This window comes from Eriocheir sinensis, unplaced genomic scaffold (genome assembly GCF_024679095.1).
Source record: "Eriocheir sinensis breed Jianghai 21 unplaced genomic scaffold, ASM2467909v1 Scaffold239, whole genome shotgun sequence".
Taxonomy (NCBI): Eukaryota; Metazoa; Arthropoda; class Malacostraca; order Decapoda; family Varunidae; genus Eriocheir; species Eriocheir sinensis.
Window position 1 is genome coordinate 22,250 of NW_026111542.1, and position 3,986 is coordinate 26,235.

Genomic DNA, 3,986 nt, shown 5'->3' on the forward strand with positions numbered 1-3,986 from the left:
CTTTCAAATTTTAAAAAAATGACTTTCAAATCAAAAAGGCTGACTTTCAAATTAAAGAGTTGATTTTCAAATTAAAAAAGCTGACTTTCAAATTAAAGAGTTGATTTTCAAATTAAAAAACTGACTTTCAAATTTAAAAAATTGACATTCAGATTAAAAAAACTGACTTTCAAATTAAAAAAACTGACTTTCAAATTAAAAAAGTTGACTTTCAAATTTAAAAAGTTGAACTTCATATTAAAAAAGTTGACTTTCAAATTAAAAAAACCTGAACTTCAAATTAAAAAATCTGAACTTTAAATTAAAAAAGTTGACTTTCAAATTGGAAAAAAAAAATCGTCTATTTCCACCATCCCTGATTTCCAACACCACCCATTTTCACCACCACCCATTCCCACTACCACCACCCATTTCCACTACCACTACTCATTTCCATTCCCCCATTTTCACTAATCCAACTCCACCATCACCCATTTCCTCTACTACCCATTTCTACTCAACCATTACCACAACCATCACTATCACCACAACTATTGGTTGTGGTGTGGTGTGGTTGTGGTGATGGTTGTCGTGATGGTGGTTGTGAGGATAGTGGTGGTTGTGGTGGTGATAGTGGTGGTTGTGGGGGTAGTGGTGATAGTGGTGGTTGTGGTAATGGTTGAGTAGAAATGGGTGATGGTGAAAATGGGTAGTGGAGGAAATGGGTGAGTGGAAATGGGTGATGGTGGAGTTGGATTAGTGAAAATGAGTGAATGGCAATGGGAGAATGGAAATGAGTAGTGGTAGTGGAAATGGGTGATGGTAGTGGAAATGGGTGATGGTGAAAATGGGTGGTGTTGGAAATCAGTGATGGTGGAAATAGACGAAAATAATTTTTTTTCTAATTTGAAAGTCAGCTTTTTTACTTTGAAGTTCAACTTTTTTCATTTGAAAGTAAACTTTTATAATTTGAAAGTCAACTTTTATAATTTGAAAGTCAGTTTTGTTTTTAATTTGAGTCAGTTTTCTTAATTCGAAAGTCAACTTTTTTAAATTTGAAAGTCAGCTTTTTCAATCTGAAAGTCAGTTTTTTTTAAATTGGAAGTTCAATTTTTTTAAATTTAAGGTTAAAAGGTGTAGAACATGAAAATCTAGGGAACCTAAAATCCTTATCCAATGAAACTCTGACATTGTGCAATGAAGTGCTTGTAGTCAGATGACTTTTCAAGATGATACTGGTCATGCATAACACATTGCTGTAGGAACCCCAAGAGCTGAGAGTAAATACGGGGATATGAGAAATCAAAGCAATAATAACAAGCCAATAATGTTATAAAGATTTCTCCAGCACTTTTGAGATTCTTGCAAGCAATCTTACAATTATCTCCCACAATATATCCATCCACATATTTACTTCCATCAAGAAACATCACAATGTGAGGAGGAGATAATTCAGAGGAGGTGCACAAGTCATTCTTGTCAGCATCAGAGATGTTAAAATCCGCAACCGTAAAGCAGGATTTTGATTTAATGCCTTTACCCTTCTTAAAGGCAACAGATTTTTCAATGAATCTGATGATGTCCACGGTATGCTGATCATTCTGAAAAAGTGATCATAACTATTGATTTTCACTTTGCCCACAGAGAGAGAGAGAGAGAGAGAGAGAGAGAGAGAGAGAGAGAGAGAGAGAGAGAGAGAGAGAGAGAGAGAGTGTGTGTGTGTGTGTGTGTGTGTCAGGCTTGGGTTCAAGTACATTTTTTTGTACTTGAGTCCAAGTACGATTACTTGATGATGCCACGAGTACAAGTACAAGTACTCAGTTTTACAGCTGTACTCGAGTACAAGTACAAGTACTTTTGTACTGTACTCGAATCCAAAAACAAGTACTGTTTCTACTGATATAACCTTCATATCTTTGTCATCAGAAGACTGTATACCTATGTATCTACTTTATAATATAATTCATTTTAATGAGACACATCAAAGTTAAGTTGTGGTGCAGAATGGTTAATGAAACTCGTAACAATCTTAGTTAATGCAATATTGAACTAGTTTTGTTTGTTGACGAAAGTACTCGAAAAATTCTCGAGTACTTGGACTCTGGAGCTCAAGTACACGTACAAGTACAAGTACAGAGGAATTTTTAAGCCCGAGTACGAGTACAAGTACGAGTACATTAAATTGTGTACTTAAGTACGAGTACGAGTACATGTACTTGGACCCAAGCCTGGTGTGTGTGTGCGTGTGTGTGTGTGTGTGTGTGTGTGTGTGTGTGTGTGTGTGTGTGTGTGTTTACGCGCCAGCTCCCCAACGGAAAACAAGTCCAAAAGAAGGTCCTTTTTATTGAAACAGGTGTCTTGATACTTCCCTCTTGAAAAAGTTCAGGTCGTAGGAAGGAGGAAATACAGAAAGAAGGAGAGAGTTCCAGAGTTTACCAGTGGAAACAATGAAGTATTGAAGATATTGGTTAACTCTTGCATAAGGGATTTGGACAGAATAGGAGTGAGAGTGAATAGAAAGTCTTGTGCAGCAAGGCCGCAGGAGAGGGGAAGGCATGCAGTTAGCAAGTTCAGAAGAGCAGTTGGCATGAAAAAAGCAGTAAAAGATAAAAGGGGGTATATATATATATATATATATATATATATATATATATATATATATATATATATATATATATATATATATATATATATATATATAAACAAATGAGCCTTTCGGCTCATTTAAGATTTGCAATCCCTACCCCAAGTTATATATATATATATATATATATATATATATATATATATATATATATATATATATATATATATATATATATATATATATATATATATATATATATATATATATATATATATATATATATATATATATATATATATATATATATAGTGTGTGTGTGTGTGTGTGTGTGTTAAGAAACTTTAAAAAAAATTCTCGTAAATGTATTCTTATATAGAAGACATGCCAGATGGGGCAAGTGTATAGTCACGCACCCAATAAACTGACACATTTACAAGAAAATAAATATTTACATCATTGTTACATGCACTAGAAGGTACTTGATCGCTCAGGGCCTCAACAATTTTCTCCAATCTGTCCTTCCATGTTGATACTTCACATAGCAACATGCGTTCCACTTCACGCAGTACCTAGAAAGAATATCCAAAAGATTGTCTTTTACAAAAAAGGAAAATCAAACACTATTGTTCGAAATTATGGATTAGAAATAAGTAAATAAAATCATCAACAACAGAATTTGAAGGAATGGTTATCAAATGAAATGAAATTAATAGTTGCATGCAAAAACAACAAGGATTAACATAATTTCTTTACTTACATAGCTTGACTCTTGAAAACATGGGAATTTCTCCAGTATTGGTGCCAATTTCCCATTTGGTAGATATGGCAACCATTGTCTTCTGTTGCAGTAGGATTCCCTGAGCAGCATATCTACATGTGAGCTACTGCATGCTGAAGTATTCCAAACCTTCTGGATTTCAAGAACATGCTTTTCAAACTCTTCTTCTGGAAGAGCATTACTGGCGTCTGTAACTATGTGCTTTCCCACAGTGAACCTTTTAGGGGGCAGCTGTTGTTCTTGTGGAGTTACAGGAAGGCTTTTTCTTTTACGTCTAAAACGCTCTGTGCGTATACTTTGACTGAGTGCTTTCGCATACTGGCTCTGAAATGAATGTGGAAATATCAAATATTTGAATTAACAAATAACTTCAACTACTCAGCATGTGTGCCTTGTCGAGGTGGCTATTCTGCCACTTTAGGAAGGGATTCACTAATTTATCCTCACTTTTTTTAATTATTGCTATTTTCTAGCCACAAAAGTGTATATGGGCTAAAAAAATTTTTTGAATTTGTTGGAATTAAATATCGTTATTAAACTAAACAATGTATATACAGCATAAGAATTCATTGAAGGTGGACATTTATGAAGAAAGTGTGTATTGTAGATAAAAAAGAAAAAAAAAATCTTACCCATTTATGT

General features: G+C 34.0%; 1 long non-coding RNA gene across 1 annotated transcript; it reads right to left on the bottom strand.

Annotated features, from left to right (window-relative positions):
- Positions 1-445: 445 nt before the first annotated feature.
- Positions 446-3,663, bottom strand: LOC126991082 (uncharacterized). The gene is made up of 3 exons (XR_007745087.1): positions 3,324-3,663; positions 3,019-3,135; positions 446-1,580 (listed from the first exon to the last, which is right to left on the bottom strand). It is a non-coding gene; the product is annotated as an uncharacterized LOC126991082 (long non-coding RNA).
- Between the last annotated feature and the right edge of the window lie 323 nt (positions 3,664-3,986).